General features: G+C 42.9%; 1 pseudogene; it reads left to right on the top strand.

Annotated features, from left to right (window-relative positions):
- The first annotated feature begins 2,965 nt into the window (after positions 1-2,965).
- On the top strand, positions 2,966-5,256 carry LOC139010062 (RNA polymerase-associated protein RTF1 homolog pseudogene; annotated as a pseudogene).
- Positions 5,257-18,921: the final 13,665 nt, after the last annotated feature.

Genomic DNA, 18,921 nt, shown 5'->3' with positions numbered 1-18,921 from the left:
ATTTCACATTATCTGTTAAAATTAAAAATGCAATCAGCCTCTAAAATAGCAGTGCCTCTTATGGGAGTTTATAAATGTGCACATGTCCAAAGTTACCTGTGGTCAAGGTTATTCATGTAGCATTGTTTACAATAAAAAGTGGGGGGGGCGGGGGGAGGGGGAGGACGAGAAAAGAAAACCAAGTGTCAATCCAAAGGGAAACTAGTTGACAGAATACTATGCAGTGATATTGAAATTTTATAGTTTTCTTTTTAGTGATATAAGAGTTGGCAGGATACTTTATTATACAAAAAAAGAGCAAGGTTTGCCCTGACCAGTGTGGCTCAGTTGGTTGGGCGTGATCCCATGCACCAAAAGATTGCTGCTTTGATTCCCAGTCAGGGCACATGCTCTGGTTTTGGCCTCGATCCCCGGTGTTCGGGCGGGTGCAAGAGGTAGCCAACTGATGTTTTGCTGTCACACCAATGTTTTTCTCTCTCCCTTTCCCTTTCTGAAAAAAAAAAAAAATCCACTTTTTAAAAAGAGCAAGGTGCAAAGCAATAGAGCACTTTCTATAAGAAAGGGGGAGGGTAAAGTTTCCTTGTGAGGAGAACCAAGATGGCAGCGTAGGTAAATGCCATACTCACCGCTTCACAACCACATCAAAATTACAACTAAGATACAGAACAACCATCATTCAAACCTGTCTGAAGTCTGGCTGAATGGAATTCCTACAACTAGAAAAGGAGAGAAGAAAGTATATCAAGACTGGTGAGAGGGGTAGAGGCACAGAAAGGGCTGGTCCAACACCCATGTGTAGTGTATTTTTAATCAGAAGGGAAAACTCCACTGCTGAGGCCTCCCATGAGAAGTAAATGGTTCCAGCCCTATACAAGACCCCCAGCCCAGGGTTCCAGAGCTGGGAAGAGAAGTCCCGGTAACTTCAGGTTGTAAAAACCAGCGGGGCTTCACAGAGGCTGCTGGAGACCCAGGCAGTCCCTCTTAAAAGGCTGGCACATGCACTTACTTGGACTTGATCCCTCTGGGCTCCAATGCTGGGACCACAGCTCAGGTGAGATTTAGGGACATATGGGAAGGAACTGGATTGTCTGATATTGGAGAAATGTTGGGGTCGTGCCTCAGCAGGTCCAGGGGTTCCCAAAGGTGTGGACGGAGTCGGCAAAGAAGGAAGGACATGGAGGCAGCGTTCAGATCATCATCATAGCCAGGTTTCGTAGCCAGGTTCTCCAGCCAGGTTCTGTGTTTATTGTCTTGTTACATCTGTATTTATACCAGTTGATTTTAATCCTATCAATTCTATTCCAAAGGTTAGGGCGTTTCTTATCTCCATTCCAACGTTACTCTATTGTTCTATTAAGCTACAAGGAGATTATCCTAAGTAAAGATTATGTAGCTTAAGCATGATTGTTCGTAAAGTGATTAATTACCCACCTGGCACTTAGTTAAGGGGTTTTATTCCCTCCCTAACTCAGGGAAAAATCCTCACTTGGGGAAACAACCTTTCTCAGAGAGGTGACCTTGGTATAGCGCTAAGAAGGGGAGCAAACATATTAAGAACAGTATGCCATGTCCTGACCGGTTTGGCTCAGTGGATAGAGCGTTGGCCTTCGGACCAAGGGGTCCCTGGTTCGATTCCGATCAAGGGCATGTACCTTGGTTGCGGGCACATCCCCAGTGGGAGGTGTGCAGGAGGCAGCTGATCGATGTTTCTCGCTCATCGATGTTTCTAACTCTCTATCCCTCTCCCTTTCTCTCTGTAAAAAATCAGTAAAAAATATATTTAAAAACAACAAAAAAAGAACAGTATGCCATATACACCAGGTCCCTTGAAACATATGCTGTGCAGATGTTTCTTCCCTGCAGCAACTGTGTCAAGCAGCAAGGGTGGACTGGCTTCTGGCAAATTCCCCCATTTTTATTTTTTAAATGACAGTGAGTGTAAATCAGCGGCCACTTCTCGGATTGGGTTGTTTAAGACTTGGAAGAAGACTGACAAGCAATGATAGCAAGCATAGCAATAAACATAGTGGATGGAGTGCACACAGAGCCTTGTAGAAGGTTGCTGGCCTCTTCAGTCAAGGATTTCAGCTGTCCTCAAGTTGGTGGTTTGGTTGTCCTTGTTGATCTGGCTAGCGGGCGGCGTCACTGGTGATGGGCTTCCCGAAGTGTCAGCGCATTGAAGGGCTGGATCATAGGTCCATCAGGGCCCTGCTTGATGGTGGTGTCAATGTCTGGGGAGGAGTCAGCTGTGCCCTCTGGGTCAGCTGATATGGATGATGCTGGGGAGGAGGAGGAGGAGGCAGAGATGGAGGGTAGTAGAGAGAAAAAGAAGAGAAAGCAAATGAACTACAAGGCATGGAAGTGTTTAGAAAAAAGAGGGAGAAGAAAGGGAAGAAGACAGCACCCTGACACAGCCCTTTCCTTCAGCTGCCCCTTTCCCTGTGGTCCAAGGTAGAAATGGGAAACAAGTCCTGTTGCAGTGAGAGGACAGCTGCTGTCAGCCAGTCTCTGTCTTTACCTGGGTCCTGATCTGAGCTGGGCATGGGAAGCGAAGCAGCCATGGGGGCAGGAGACCTCCCTCAGAAGGAGTGAGGGTTCAGGCCTCTGATTTACATGCGCTATCATTTAAAAAATAAAAAAGGGGGAATTTGCTGGAAGCCGGGCCATCGTTGCTGCTTGACACAGTCGCTGCAGGGAAGAAACAACTGCACAGCTTATGTTTCAAGGGACCTGGCGTATATGGCATACTGTTCTTAATATGTTTGCTCCCCTAGTGCTATGTGTTTTAACCAAGGTTACCTCTCAAAAAAGTTTGTTTCCCCAGGTGGGGATTTTTATCAGTAAAACCCCTTAACTAAGTGCCAGGCAGGTAGTTAATCACTTTAACTACGAACAATCACGCTTAAGCTACTTAATCTTTACTCCCTGGAATGGAGATAACAAACGCCCTAACCATTGAAATAGAATGGATAGGATTAAGACCAACTGGTATAAATACAGATGTAGCAGGAGAAGTAGAGACAGAACCTGGCTGGAGATCCTGGCTAAATCCTGGCTAGAGAACCTGGTTAGGCTGCTGATCAACTGAACGCTGTGTCCGTATCATTCCTTCTTCGCCAACTCCGTCCATACCTTTGGGAACCCCTGGAGCTGCTGGGGTTGGACCCCAACATCACGGCAGTGGCAGTGGCAGTGACTGTCCCACTGGCAGACGGGCTAGAGGGGAGTCCGGGCGGTGTCCGGCGTGGGAGCCGGGGGATCACCATGGCAAAGAAGCGGAAAGGCTGCGTGGAAATCAACTCGGACATGGAGGACAGCGGCAGTGACGAGAACCTGGGTCAGGAGCTCTTGTCCCTGGCAAAGCGGAAGCGCAGTGACTCTGAGGAGAAGGAGCCACCTGTGAGTCAGCCTGCAGCCTCCTCAGACTCTGAGACGTCGGACAGTGATGATGAGTGGACGTTCGGGAGCAATAAAAATAAGAAGAAAGGAAAGGCCAGAAAAATAGAGAAGAAAGGAACCATGAAGAAACAGGACAATAAAACCACTTCATCAGGCAGTTCAGATAAAGACAGTTCAGCTGAGAGCTCAGCCCCTGAGGAAGGTGAAGCGTCGGATTCTGACAGCAACAGCTCCTCCTCCAGTTCAGACTCTGACTCCTCTTCTGAAGATGAAGAGTTCCATGATGGCTATGGGGAAGACCTCATGGGGGATGAGGAGGACAGGGCTCGTCTGGAGCAGATGACAGAGAAGGAAAGAGAGCAAGAACTCTTCAACCGCATTGAGAAGAGGGAGGTGTTGAAAAGAAGATTTGAAATTAAGAAAAAACTAAAAACAGCCGAAAAGAAAGAAAAAAAGAAAAAGCAAGAAGAGCAAGAAAAGAAAAGGCTGACACAGATTCAAGAATCCCAGGTAACATCCCACAACAAGGAACGGTGTTCCAAACGGGATGAGAAATTAGATAAAAAATCTCAAGCCATGGAGGAGCTAAAAGCAGAGAGAGAGAAATGGAAGAACAGAACAGCTGAGCTCCTCGCCAAAAAACAGCCATTAAAAACCAGTGAGGTATACTCTGACGATGAGGAGGAGGAAGAAGATGACAAATCCAGTGAAAAGACAGACCGCTCATCCCAAACACCATCCTCTGATGAAGAAGAAGAGATCCCTCCGAAATCACAACCCGTGTCCTTACCCGAAGAACTGAACCGGGTTCGATTATCACGGCATAAGCTGGAATGTTGGTGTCATATGCCCTTCTTTGCTAAAACTGTCACAGGATGTTTTGTACGGATTGGCATTGGAAACCACAACAGCAAACCAGTTTACCGGGTTGCTGAGATCAAGGGTGTTGTGGAAACCGCCAAGGTTTACCAGCTTGGTGGCACCAGAACAAACAAAGGGCTACAGCTACAGCATGGCGATGCCCAACGGGTATTCCGCTTAGAGTTTGTCTCAAACCAAGCATTCACTGAAAGCGAATTCATGAAGTGGAAAGAAGCGATGTTTTCTGCTGGCATGCAGTTGCCCACTCTAGATGAAATCAGTAAGAAGGAATTATCTATTAAAGAAGCTCTTAATTATAAATTCAATGATCAAGACATTGAAGAGATTGTAAAAGAGAAAGAAAGGTTCAGGCAGGCTCCGCTTAACTATGCCAAGAAAAAGACTCAGCTGCTAAAGGAAAAGGCCATGGCGGAGGACCTGGGGGATCAGGACAAGGCCAAACAAATCCAAGACCAGCTGAATGAGCTGGAGGAGCGGGCAGAGGCCCTGCACCACCAGTGGACCAAGAACATATCTGCTATTAGTTACATCAACCAGCGGAACAGGAAATGGAATATTGTGAAGTCTGAGAAGGCCCTTCTGGCTGAAAGTCACAACATGAAAAACCAGCAGATGGATCCCTTTACCAGACGGAAATGCACACCTATCATCGTTTCTAATTCCAGAAGCCCAGCTGTTCAAGCTGCCATCTTGGCCCAGCTGAATGCAAAGTATGGTTCTGGAGTGTTACTGGATGCCCCAAAGGAAATGAGCAAGGGTCAGGGAAAGGATAAAGATTTGAATTCTAAGTCAGCCAGTGACCTCTCAGAAGACTTGTTCAAAGTACATGATTTCGATGTGAAGATTGATTTACAAGTTCCCAGTTCAGAGTCAAAGGCTTTGGCCATCACCTCCAAGGCTCCACCAGCCAAGGATGGGGCTCCAAAGAGATCTCTGAACTTGGAAGACTACAAAAGACGACGGGGGCTTATTTGAGCTCACCCAGCCTGCTGCTTCTGACCCTGCATGCCCATCAGTGCCCCACCTTTCCTCTTCCTTTGACGTGCCCTCTTTGGGCTGGAGCAGCAGTAGAAACTGGGAAGAGACTCTAAATAGAGTGCACAAGTATTCATTTCATTATTATGCTTTGTTATATAGGGTGGGTTTTTTTGTAATATCAGTGCACAATTTAAACATAAATAAACATTAAGATCAGCCTAACGCACTTCTTGATTGCTTATCGATTTCTATTACCTACCAGAAAAGGATTGTGCATTTCAAAGGAGTAGTAAAATGTCAGTTTAACACAAACTCTGCTAACCAGAATATCACACCCCCTGAAGACATACATCACTGAGATTGTTCTTGCCACCCATCTTTTGTGGAATAGGTACAATGAGAATGAGCAGGAAAGAAAATAGCCAGAATGAGGGGATAGAAAAGGAAAAACCAACTGAGAAATTTCTTATATTGCTGAAAAGGGGGAGAGAAAGGTCTGGGATGAAGAAAGGCCAAGCTTGATGGGAGGAGCAGGTAGGAGAGAAAACACAGTATTATATATAACAGAGACATACGTAATTTACACTGCATGCAAATTAGGTCCTGTGAGGCTGAGTCAAGCACAGAGTGGGCTTAGGGGCCCACTCATGAGCTCTTTTAGACATTCCGCTTCAGACACACCAGCCACAAAGTAACAGTCACAGCAACTGTCAGTAGCGTTTTCTGCTATATACAGCCTAGAGCTTCTTCATCATTGCAACATTTCCAACCAGTCTTCATGGGGCAAAGCAATATGCTCAGTGCCATGCTAGATACAAGATTGAATAAAATACAGTCTTATTGTCCAGGGACCCTCAGATTAGAGTGGGGGATCAGAAGAGAGGCACTTAGACTTTCTAAGGCAGGAACTCATACTGGTGGCCTCAGAGCTGAATTGGGCAGCCATACATGTTTTATTGGGCCACTACTGTGTGTGTGTGTGTGCGTGTGTGTGTGTGTGTGTGTGTGCCTGTTTGCATGCCTATGTGTGTGAATCTGAAAGTCTTTAAGCACCCTCCATTCTGACCTAGTTCCCACCATTCCCCAAAGTTTTACCATGACAACTCACACATTATCCAGCTGCTTGGTTCTTGAAGGCCGTTGAGTTTGCAACCCTTTTGTATAAGTGGATAAATTTGATTGTTGGGTTTTTATCATTCTTCTGTCAGCTTCTTACATAATAATGGCTAACATGATGATATTCCTGACTAGATCAAACAAGTTCTTTTTAAACTAACAGGTACCACCTCCAGTTTCTGTGCTTGCTCTTGGCTAACACGGTGTTTGCCTTTGTTCCCAGAACTATACATTAGACTGATAGTTTTAATGATTTTTCAAGAATAATCCCTAAATCCTTTTCTTGATCTGTGTGTTAGAGGATTATTTTCTGCCTAGACGCATCACTGGACTGGCCTTCTTGCTCCCCAATTAATTATTAGTTTGTCTACATTAAATTATACTTGCCATCTGCTGATAAAATCACAAAACTCCTCAAGCCTTTTCCATTGCTTTCACTCTTTATTGCTGGGTCGTTTTGCCTCCTAGCAGTTGAATCAGCTGCAAACTGGGAGGTTTGGTTACTAATTCCTTCTCCCAAGTCTCTTCTCTATAGTAGAATTTCTTTGTGAAAAATTTCCGAAGGGTAAAAATTTTCTATGCATATATTTTATATACATATGGTTTTGAACACTTAACACAAAAATCAGTACAGCCAAGCTTCCTGGAAAGCATAAAGAAGTAAGAAATGTACTAGGTGATTTTGAACAACTTCACAATGGGTCATAAAATAATGACTTCTAAAAGAGAGATGCATAAAACAAGGATGAATAGTAAATAGCAGAAATGAAAGGAGATCCCTCAAAATATAATGTAGAAAAATCAACATGAAACAGAATAGCATTGGTAGTAAGTTTAACTCACAGAGCTCAGATTTAGGTGTGCAAGAAATAAGATGTTATTTTCCATTAACAACTGAATTTATATTTCAAGTCCTAATCTTTTTTTTTAATGTATTTTATTGATTTTTTACAGAGAGGAAGGGAGAGAGATAGAGAGTTAGAAACGTTGATGAGAGAGAAACATTGATCAGCTGCCTCCTGCACACCCCCTACTGGGGATGTGCCCGCAACCCAGGCACATGCCCTTGACCGGAATCGAACCTGGGACCCTTAAGTCTGCAGGCCGATGCTCTATCCACTGAGCCAAACCGGTTTCGGCTCAAGTCCTAATCTTAAAAGATTGGCAAGCTTTCCACTTCAGCCATCCTGGAGTGATCCCCCAGGATGTGATAAGGTTCTAAGGTCTCACATCAGGTCAATGCCTGTGTATTAGTTTGCTCAGGCTGCCATAACAAAATGCCACAGACTGTGTGGCTTAAACAACAGAATTTTTCTCACAGTTCTGGAGGCTAAAAGTTCAAGATCAAGATGGCAGCAGAGTTGGTTTTCCCTGAGGCCACTCTCCTTGGCTTGTCTTTCCCTTGTATCTTCACAGGTCCTCCCTCTGTGTGTGTCTGTGTCCTAATCTCCTCTTACAGGAATGCCAGTAAAACTAGATTAAGACCTATCATATGATCTCATTTTAACTTAATTACCTCTTTAAAGACCTTGTCTCCAAATACAGACACATTCTGAGATACTGGGGATTAGGTTCCAACATATGAATTGAGCAATGGGGAGCTCAACTCAGCCCATAACAGCCTAGAACAGTGGTCGGCAAACTCATTAGTCAACAGAGCCAAATATCAACAGTTCAACAATTGAAATTTCTTTTGAGAGCCAAATTTTTTAAACTTAAACTATATAAGTAGGTACATTGTTATTAACCTACCTATATAGTTTAAGTACTGTTGATATTTGGCGCCTCCCCCGTGCTGCATATCCTCCGGCCCACCAGCGCAGCGTCTCCCATTTCCCAACCGACCGACCGACACCCCCACTTCTTCTAATGCCACTTCTTCAAAATAGACTCGCCCAGGCCGAAAACGGACTTCTGCGCAGGGGCCACAAAGTTTCAATCGCACTGTACGTTCGCGCCCGCATGTGGTATTTTGTGGAAGAGCCACACTCAAGGGGCCAAAGAGCCGCATGTGGCTCGAGAGCCGTGGTTTGCCGACCACTGGCCTAGGATGATGAGCTTGTGGCCATCAGCCAGTGTTCCACACAGAGATAAGAACATTATCACTGGCCATGAGGTCCCTGTCCATTCAGGCCAACTGCTTTCTGTTGCTTTTAAGCAATGCTGGCGTATCAGGATGGCTCCATAAAGCTATGATCCACCATAGTCCCATGTCCTGGGCACATCTTGCACCATTTGAGACCACCAGCACCACCAGCACCACCAGCACCTGCACCCCAGAGAAATGACAGAGTGACCTCTGCTATTCCAACACCCCAGTCCTCCCTTCTGTCATCCAAATGGGAAACTTTCCTTTTTGGTTTTGGGAAACCCTGCTAGGCTCTATTTCCTGTCTGCTGCTGCCTTTCCTAAGATGATGAAGTATCTGCTTAAATTGAGAGAATCAAAAATGTGCAAAAATTAATTAGGATCTCACACTACTCTTTGGTTACATATGACAAATACATGTGTCCATGAGTGTTTATGTTTTTTCCTATCCCAGTGTCCTAAAAGTTTTATTTCCTATTTTGTAATTATATTTTTTTCTATCAAAAATGGTAATGTCTGCCTGGCTAGTGTGGCTCAGTGGTTGAGTGTCCATCATGAACCTGGAGGTTACGGTTCAACTACTAGTCAGGGCACATGCCTCGGTTGTGGGCTTGAACCACAGAAGTAGGGCAGGGGAGAGCCAATCCATGATTCTCTCTTATCATTGATGTTTCTATCTCTCTTTCCCTCTCCCTTCCTCTCTCTGAAATCAATAAAAACATATTTTAAAAAATCAACTACCTCCAGAGAGCATTTTCTCAAAGAAGGGAGACTTATTTCCTTTCCTCCTTTTTTCTTCTCCCACCTCCACACTCAAAATGCTTTATGTCGGGAATAAAGAAAAGCAGCCCCTAAGGTCTGCTAACTGCTGGAGAATTACAAGTTCACTTGGGAACAGGTGTAGTGGCTGGCACCCTAGACTTCCAAGATTCATCTCTACTTGTTTCACCAGATTTCTCCATGTGGTAGGAAATATGTGCACAGTTGTTCTCAAATTTCACATCTTATCGTTTGCACCAACAGAGAAATATCAATTGACCTCTTTTGCTCTGAGGCCAAAAATCCTAGAGCAAGAGCTCATGGGCTCTGCTTCCTAGGTGCCCTCTCCTGGGCCAATCAATTACGGTTGGGGCGGAGGGCAGAGCAACTCAGGCAAGAACATGGCAGGGTAGGCCCCAGGAAGGTTGGGTTTCTCAGAGAAAAGGGAGGCTGGGCAGAAAATCCTATAAAAGTCCAGAACCAACAAATATATCATTTATACCCATGGGTGGTTACCTAACTGATAAAAGCATCCATCATTTCACTATTATAAAAAAAAAAATAATGAAATATACTCTTAGCTTACTTAAATGTGCCTAAAATTGCAAACCAGCTGACTTTTAAACTATTTATTTCAAACTCCAAAGGTTCACATTCCTGGAGTGAAAGCTAGCATTTCCCAAAGGAGAGAAGAACTAATATAAATGCTCTTTTTCTAGAGAATATAAATAAGAACCAGCACTCACAACATGTACATCAGAAAATGCCTGGCCTTAGCTAGTTTGGCTCAGTGAATAGAGCATTGGCCTGTGGACTGAAGGGTCCCAGGTTCGATTCTGGTCAAGGGCACATGCCCAGGTTGCAGGCTTGACCCCCCATAGGGGGCGTGCAGGAGGCAGCCAATCGATGATTCTCTCTCATCATTGATGTTTCTATCTCTCTCTCCCTCTCCCAAATCAATAAAAATATATTTTTAAAAAAGAAAAAGAAAATGTCTGATGAGGAATAAAGAGTCTATGAATGTGATTTGTGGCTTACAACAAAGAGAAGCCAGAGAGGAGTGTCCAGGGTAAGAAGGTTTTGCTTGTTTATTTATTTGCTTACTAGAAGCAGAGACAGGAACTTACTCTGTACTAGGCAGGCATTGGGCCAGGAGTTTACATGCATTATTATTTAATTTTTACTCACCCCCCTGAAGACAAAAAATAAAAAAATCCCCATTTTGCCCAGGAGAAAACCAGAATGCAGTGAATTTAAGTGATTTTCCCAAGTTAAGAGCCAACAGGGGGTGAAACTGAGATTTTAATTCAGGTTCATCTGCAAGTTGGCTGCAAGGATTGGTGCTCCCTACAGTATGTGTACCCAGCAGACAAAATAGAACAATGAGAGAAGTGGTCAGAAATGGGCAGGGAATGGGATGGAGTCCTTAGTACAACTGCAGGTAAGTTTTCAACTTTGGAAACATAAAATGTGAAGTTAATGAACTACACTTTATCTACTTAGATTAATTTAAGGAAGTTATCGGAATTGTCTCTACTATTGAATGGGAAAAGGAAGACATTGCATAGAAGAAAAGAACTTAGGAGTGAGTAAAAAGGGAAAGTATAACAATTTATGCATCTGTTCGATAGCTCAGAAATTTTTCTGTTACTTTTCTGTTTTATTTATTTTTTTAAAATATGTTTTTATTGATTTTTAGAGAGAGGAAAGGAAAGGGCTAAAGAGATAGAAACATTGATGAGAGGATCATTGATCACTGCCTCCTGCACGCCCCCTACTGGGGACCATGCCTGCAACCCAGGCATGTGCCCTCACCGGGAAATGAACTGGCAACCTCTTAGTTCTGGGGTCAATGTTCAACCACTGAGCCACACTGGCCAGGCATGTTACTTTTCTTTTTTAAATGAAACTCAGGAGTGAGTTAAAATATGAAGAATTATAGGATCCCTTAAGAATAGGGTAAGAATTTTTCAAGGTGTAAACACAGGTTTGGGTTAGGCCAGAAAGATTCCTCATCATCTAGGATTTTAATATTTTGCTGTTTAATATTTTCAAAGTACTTCAAAGTTTTAGGGTAGTTATATGAAAAAATAAAATCATCATTGTTATCAATGCTCTTACTTAAAATTTTAAAAATATATGTGAAAACCATATGGAATTTAACAGTCCCTTGCTCAATTAATACTTTTTATGGGTTTGTAATTATAAAAGGATTTTAAGGAAAATGTTTCATTAAAAATTAAAAAATAATTTTAACATTTGTTAAATGTTAACATTTTGTTCTTCTCTAACAAGTAATAGTTAAGGATGAAGTATTTAATTTCCTACGTTAAATAACTGCTTCACCAGTTATTCTATCATTTTTTTTTTCAGTTCATGTTTTAAAATCTCAAAACAATCTCAAATCATGGAAATGTCAATTTTTCCCACTATAGTAACATAAATTATCAGTTGCCACCACCTCCTCAGTAATCCAAGTACTATTGAAACATGTCACACAATGTAAGGATTTGATTTGAGCACCACTCCAAAGATAGAGTGATCTTGGATCCACTCCTGTTTAGCCTTGATCCATGTCCTTAACCCTTCTGGGCCCCAGTTTCATTATGTAAAAATTAATCTTATCCCCTATTTCATCTTAAAGTTATTAGGAAGGTGAGGTGCAATCAAGGACTGCCTTATTCATCTCTACGCCCACCCTCAGGGAGCCTGGTCTACAGTGGGTATTCATTAAATGTTTGAAGGGTGTAGTGAAGAAGGAAATCTCTCTGAGGAGTCTAAAAATAAAATCAAGCATCTGTAAACCTCAGGGCCTCAACATTCCTGCCCACCATTAATCTTTTACTACCATCTGGAAACAGTGCATGTGTTTGTGTACTTCACATCAAGAGCTATGGGTTCACAGTAGAAGAAAAGAAATGTATAATCTAAGAACATACATATAAAAATCAACTTAAAGACTTTAAAAGGTTTAAATGTTAATTTTTATTCATCCACTTTTCAATTTCAAAATAGAAATAAAATTGAGTAAAAGCTATGAATAAACTTCAGTTTAATATTAAGGCCCTTAAAGAAGACAGGGAAACAAAGGAATGGGGGGTGGGGGAGGAAGGACAAAGCCCACTGGTAGTGTTCCCTTTACCCCAAGGGGCAAGATTTACCTCATTATCTGAAACTGCTTTAAAAATGCCTGCCTTTAAATGTTTGTAATATTTGTATGTACTGGCTGAAATTGTTACAAAAAGCCAGAGGAGGGGTTTAAATTCCTACTTTGGAAGGATAGACAATCTTGAAATCACTTCTAATCTTCGATGGGGGAAAGGGAGATAGGCTCACACTTTGGTAATTTGGAAAGACAGTGGGCCCTGATACTTTTCATTTTATTAAAAAAAAAAAACTCATGAAGAATTAAGACAGCCCTGACTGGTGTTTCTTAGTGGTTAGAGTGTCAGCCCACTCAATGAGGAGTCTTAGGTTCCCTGTCAAGGGCACATACCTGGGTTGCAGGTTCCATCCTAACTAGTCTGGGTGTGCGCAGGAGGCAACCAATTGATGTGTCTCTCACATCAATGTTTCTCTATCTCACACATCCCCTCCTTTCCTTCCATTCTCTTTAAAAATAAATGGAAAAATATTCTCAGGTGAGGATTAACGAAAGAAAGAAAGAAAGAAAGAAAGAAAGAAAGAAAGAAAGAAAGAAAGAAAGAAAGAAAGAAAGGAAGAAAGAAAGGAAGGAAGAAAGGAGAAAGGAAGGAAGGAGAAAGAAAGAGAGAGAGAATTAAGACAATCATCTTTGTGGCTACCATGCATAGTAATTTCAAAGACTCACTAGCCATTGCTTTACCACAACTATAGGCAAAAATGGGCCCAATGGTCCAAAGAAATTAAGCCAAAAGTTGGGCATCCTTATGTCTCTTTTAATCCAACTTCACCCTCCAGAATTGTTACAAAACATAGGTCTCTCCTCTCACTCTTTCGAAAAAAAACATGTCATAATGCTTTCAGGATGACCTCTTCCTCCTCGTCCTCCTCCTCCTCCCCTACTCTTCTTCCTCTTCCTCCTCCTTGTCCTCTTCTTCCTCCTCTTCCTCCTCTTCCTCAACCACCACCACTACCACCACCATCATCTTCACATTGCTTCCTCAGTTTACCTTTTCAGTATCTCCTCCTCATTACCAAAGTCCTAGCCACACTAGACTCTTCCCTGTTCTCCAAGCATGCTACTTTCATGTCTCTGTGCCTGTGTCAGTTCCATTACTCTTTTTGCCTAGAAAAACATCTACTCCTTCTTGAAAGGGTGGGGTAACTTTGATCTCTAACATCTATCGCCAATCCTAGGTGCACTAGAATCATCTGAGGAGCTTTTTAAAAATACTTACTACCCAGGCCCCATCCCCGCAGAGAGCCTGATTTAATTGGTTGTTTGAAATGTGCTGTTGGGGTTGAGAACAACTCATCTTGTGACCCTTTTCTCCTCTATGTAGGCTGAATCATTCCTTCACATGACTTTCAGGGCTTTCTCTACATACTTTCATCATACCATGCAGCACAGAGTATTGGAGTTCTCATTCATCTCAATCTATTCATGGGTCAGACCTAAGATCTCCTGGGATGGGAATCTTACTTTTCATCCTTCTTTGTATCCCATGTCAGAATCACCTGGAGAGCTTTTACCATCGACACCAAACCCTTAGAAAGTCTATCTGGAATCTTGAGAGGTGAGTGTGAGAGCAGGATAGGTGTGGAGGATGAGATTTTTTTGTCTTTATAAGTTCTTAGGTAACTCTGATTGTCAGCACCCAACATACCTCCTCCCACGCAGCTACTGATCTGAAAACAACTGTGGCTCCTTTCTGTCTTGGATTTCATTCTCCTCCAAAATGCCTCCCAATTGTATGCCCACTTCCCCCTTTTTCATGGCTTGGTATATTTGGTATATCTCTCTCAAGTGTTTTGCTTCTGTCACACACCTTCTTAAACTTGTGCAGGCTTCTAATTGCTTCTTGAGTCAAATTTAATCATTGGCTCTGAGGTTTTCTACTAATTTATATAAGAGCCTTCTCTTGCGTTCATTGTATCTTCAGATGAGCAAAATACTATGTTCCCTCCAGCCTCTACAACTCTCCATATTCTGTTCTTCCAGGCTGGTTCCCCCTCTCTTCCACCAAATTATACCACAGTTTCCTTAAGCAAAAAGCAAAATTTGTTTAAAAATCACTGCTGAAATCTCTGTAAAGCTTTTCTTCACCACTTCTAACATTTAAAAAAAATTATTGAGTAGGCATCTTTGTTATTTTTCTTGGTTATTTTGTTTTAAGGGGGGTATGTTTCTTTGTGTGTGTGTTTGTTGGAACAATTACTAGCTATTTTTCTCAGAGTTTTCCCTTTGGGGAGGCTCAATGTTTCTATCTATGAAATGGAGATAATCACAGCAACATTCACCTGCTTACCTGAATTCAGTGCTGTAGGATCACAGAAGATAGAGCACATGGAATGTGCTTTGTAAGTTCTAACCTTTACAAATACAAGACAGTCACTATCACTGTCACTATTATCTGCCACCCAAATTCATTTCAGTAGTTCAACACACATCTCTATGCCAACAAAAGCCTTTCTTGGAAGCATGTTAAGCTATTTTGCAAAGAAGATGATACAAAATGTTTACATTCTACCTTCATTACATTATTATTCTAATGGTATTTATTTAGCTCCATGTTTCCAACAAGCTTCAAGTTATTTGCAGTTCTCTATGTGTCCTTTCAAAACTAAGTTTAAGAGTCAGCAGCAGAAACCACTTGAAGCCACAGCAAGGCACCAAACGTAGACCAGGGTCTCCCAGAAAGGCAAGCACATTGTGGGAATAAGAACCCAGAATATGTGCTCCTTTCTCTTTGGGGTCGTTCTCAGCAGTAGTTCTGCTTCTGGAACAACCTGGGAGCCCCAAAAGAAAAACACGGCATGCAGTAGCCAGCCTCCCACCCCCATCTTTCCCTCAGCTCTGCCTAAGCAAGTCACAATAATATTTGGAACTGGCAAAGCAACTTCTTTCCAGGGCGTTCACAGCGCTGAGACATTCCTCATTAATGCACTCAACACTCCTGTGGAGGAGGTGGGTGGCAAGCAATTTCAAATCCTTTTCTCCTTTCTTTCTATACCTACCGAAGAGTCTTTGCTTTCAATAGCTGACACAAATGACTGAACCATTTTGGTTAAAAGATTATGATTCGCCCATCACCCCCCATTAACACCATTAAAACAACCTTTGTCCTTCTTCAAATCTGTGCAGCCAAGTGTGTGCAGAGTTTAAAAAGAACACAAAAACTGTCCTGGACGCCTGTGTGTGAGACCGGGCATTAGATACGATGTCCTTTGTCTGGCTTTGGAAAACTCCCATAGGACAAATGGGATTAAACGTGACACTTCTCTTTCTCTGGTGAGCCTCCCACGACTCACCCCTTTTCACAACCTTCATCCCCACACACAGCTCTCTAGCTCTCTGCCCTAGGCACCACGGTGATCGTCCAGGAATTCCTCTGTCTCCCTCGACCTCTTGCCCCACTCAGGCAAGAATTAATTGTTTCCATTAGATAAGAAAGGGCAAATAAAACAGAAGGCAAGCCATTAAACTTGGGGCACCCTTAGGCGCCCATTCCTGCATCCCTGCTGGAGGCCCAGAGCCTTCCTGCTGGTCCTCTCAGTTTCCTCCATGACAACTCATCTGGGACTTTAAGCAAGTGCAACAGGACACGGTCTGGGATTTTTCTAAATCCTCCATCACAACATCTACTCTGCTAAATAACTATATTTACTAATGGACAGTTTGAAGTTCACCACATGGGAGAATAGACAGGGAGACAGGAACTATCATTTAGCAAGTGCCTAGATATGCCAAGCACCATGCTAGTTACTATAATGTCATGTCATTGTCACAATGACCTGTAAAAGAAGTATTAACATCCCTGTTTTGTGTGTCACTCACCAAAACCCCAGTGGCTTAACATCACAAAGGTTTAGTTCTCACTTTGCAAACATATGTATTATAACTCTGCTCCATGTGGTCACTTGGGCACCCAGTTGGAGGCACCGCCATTTGATAGCTACACCATCTGGACTCCATGGCCATCTTGGTCTCCAGGGTGGAAGAAGAAAGCCTGGAGGATCATGCATGGACTTTTCATTGCTTTAGTAGAATAAATATATTTACTAATGGACACTCGTGCTCACATTCCATTGGCTATATACGCACACACCTGCCTCCACCTAACTCACTGCAAGGGGACAGAGAGATGCCTGAAAGCAGGTGGAATGTTCCATGAGTAGCGGTGGTCATGCCAAGGCAGTAGAAATGTAAATGTCAATAGCTATGCTTCTGTATCTTTAAATACACATATCACATTTGTAATGGTTGCATAAAACCCACTGCATGCCTGGACCATACCCAACTCATTGGGGCCTCTACTTGAGGACATTTAAATTGTTTTCCCTCAATTAGCATTCTTTGAGTGCTTACTATGTGCAGGGTGCAGTAGGTAAGGGACCAAGAGGGTGTTTATAGTTTCAGAGGAAAAGTCAGACACATTTACAAATAAATGTCATTTTAATAAAAGGCAGGTTTTGATGAATGGAACAAGAAAACTACCAAGTCCTTTGGGACTGCCAAGGAAGCAATCATTTCCTGCCAAGGTGCTAGGAAAGGACTTAGAGGGGATTTATCCATTTCAATTGGCCTTTCAAGATCGATTATTATTCCTGAACGTGTAAAGAAGGGGAGGGTGCAGAGTTCTCAGGCAAGAGAGCTCAGAAGGTGTTCAGGCCACAGTAACCTGCTATGTGGCTTAGGCGAGGAAGCAGGCAGGGAAGGCAGGAGAAATAAGGCCAGCAAACATGGTGAATTCAGACAGAACAGGAGAGTAGAGTGTGCTGTGTTTGTGGGTGTGATCTGGGGAAATGGGGAGGTCCCCACTGCCAGCCTCTGAGCACAGAGATGCCATAGTGAAATCTATCGAAACCAAGCATGCAGCCGGCGAGCCTTGAGTTTGCATGCTCAATCTAGACTCTCCTAGACAGCAACCATTAGAGTATTCATTACTAATTTTTTTCTCTTCTTCCCTTTTGGAATTTCTAGTCTTCATGAACATATTTATTTTCCTTCTACCTTGGAGTTTGTAATCAAACATCAACTTAATCTGCATAAACACGTATACCACAGAATCAAAGTTTCTTTTATCCAAAGAAGCCATTGAGGCATTCACACTCCTTTAGCATTTGGGGTATTTCTTCTTATCCTCTTTGAAATAAACATTCTTGTAAAATATTGCAACTTCAGAATAAAGATCAAGGGACAGAGCCCCATACTATAGTTTGGTTCCATCATATTGAATTTGGCTCTGCTGAGTTTGGACCCCCCTGTTGTGACTAAAGGCCAGTTTACCAGCTACTAGCCATGTGTTTTTGCCAAGTTACTTAGCCTCTCTGTACTTTAGTTTCTTGATTTAGCAGGAAAGAGTATCGACTAATAATTTGTTCCTTCTTTGAGCCAATATTGATGAAGCACCTACTACGGGCCAGGAAATGTGGAGATCATAGATGACCTTACTATGGCCTGTATTGAAGAAAGGAGGCAGGGAAGGAGATGAATAAATATTAATTACACACCTACTATGTGCCAGCACATCTCCTTGAGGTTGTACATGTGCTGTGCCCATTACTTATGACATGACTCCCATGAGTTATTTCCCCTTTCTACAATGAAGTAGCTGAGGACACCCATGGTCAATTGCACAGTGGCATTTGGCTGCTGAGTGACAGACCCAAGTTTGGAGTCCTGCACACTATTGGGTCCCAAGGCCCACGCCATTTCTACTCCACCACAGCATGAGCCGCTGGGAGTGAAAGCTTATGTTTGCCACATGGCGTTTTTCTTCTCAGAGCATCACTGTGCCTCTTGGTATCCATGTGAGGTAAGAAAGAGACATTACATGGCTCTCCTGGCATACTTTTCCGGAACACATTCAGCTGTGATGAATCAACCCCAAAGTTCTGGGCTCCAGGCTGCTTCCCCAGCCCCTAGATCCCCTGCCCACCCAGCAGACTGCTTCCCCCGCATCTTTGTTGCTGGAGGAGTCCTCTGAATCACCGCTCGGTCACTCCCTCTTAATTGCTCACAATTACCCAAGTTCCTGGTCCTACAATAAGCAAGGAAAAGGGTAGCATTTTCTAAGACATATGTGTTTAGTGTTGCTGGCAGATTTGTAAACTTATTAGTGCCTCTGCGTACCATATAATTAAGATCGAATTATCCAAGAGTTTTAAATAGTGCCTGCTGCTGACGATCCTAAGGAATAAATATGCGCCTTTTTTTTTTTTTTTTAACATTTACAGCTCACCTCGCCCCCATTTTCTCTGCAACTCTTATTCTCGGAAGAGGCCAGAGGACAGTTGGGTTTAGCTGGACTGCTTAAAAAGGCTCACTACGCTGCAACACTTTGCTTTTAGAAACGTCACCATATCAGAAGCATAAAGGCACATTTTAAAACACCTGCTGTGGCACCTTCTTGAAGGGCCTAAAGTCCCAGGCAGGTGTGTAAAGGCAGACTCTCAGAAGCTGGGCCCGTGTCTTAGTGAGACTTGATCAAAAATGGCTCGAGGCTGTTACTGCAGGAGAGTGGTATACAACTATGTGAGTTACCAATATCTGGT

The sequence above is a fragment of the Myotis yumanensis genome, unplaced genomic scaffold (assembly GCF_028538775.1).
Source record: "Myotis yumanensis isolate MYYU_CA2020_CCGP unplaced genomic scaffold, mMyoYum1.0.hap1 SCAF_5, whole genome shotgun sequence".
NCBI classification, from domain to species: Eukaryota; Metazoa; Chordata; class Mammalia; order Chiroptera; family Vespertilionidae; genus Myotis; species Myotis yumanensis.
This window is presented reverse-complemented; position numbering and strand designations above follow the sequence as displayed.